A 638-nucleotide genomic window follows, 5' to 3' on the forward strand; every position below is an offset into this window, starting at 1 on the left:
GCTTCAAATATGTCCGCTCGTGGCCACAATTGCGCATGCGTGAACTATCCGTTGCCTGTGGTAGCGCTGCTCTTCTATGATCCGCAGTGTATGGTCTTGGTCACTAGATGGCGTTCTACCTGCTTCTTGGGACCTGTTTATATTACATTTGTACATGTACATTGTAGTATTGTGTTTACTTCTGTATTGTAAAACACACGGGAAGTTCAGTTCTTGGCAGTTCTCGTATTCCACACACTTTAGATGATGGTGCAGCAGATGTCTGATTTATATCGGCTAAGCAGTTGACAATATAATCATAGTGATGAAACTTTTCTTTCTATGGTGTCCAGAAAGTAAAATTGTGATCTTTAAAATTCCAAAAATCCTAATGTCCTAATGCCTTATAGAAATAGAATTTGCACCTAAATAGGACATTTTCCTTTTTTTTTTCCACTAGTGAGTCTCTCGAATAAAATCTCAACAAATTTCTTTCTGCTGGAAACTGTCAGCAGAAATTGTCCTAATAAATCACTACCAGTATGTTGCCAAGCAGCTGAACACCTTCCAGATTGTGCTTCTTTCATGGCATCATCCAGAAAATCAATGTAGAAGTGAGCTGTAAAGTGGTTGTATAAAGTCAAGCTCTCTCTTCCTTA

The sequence above is a fragment of the Engystomops pustulosus genome, chromosome 6 (assembly GCF_040894005.1).
Source record: "Engystomops pustulosus chromosome 6, aEngPut4.maternal, whole genome shotgun sequence".
NCBI lineage: Eukaryota > Metazoa > Chordata > Amphibia > Anura > Leptodactylidae > Engystomops > Engystomops pustulosus.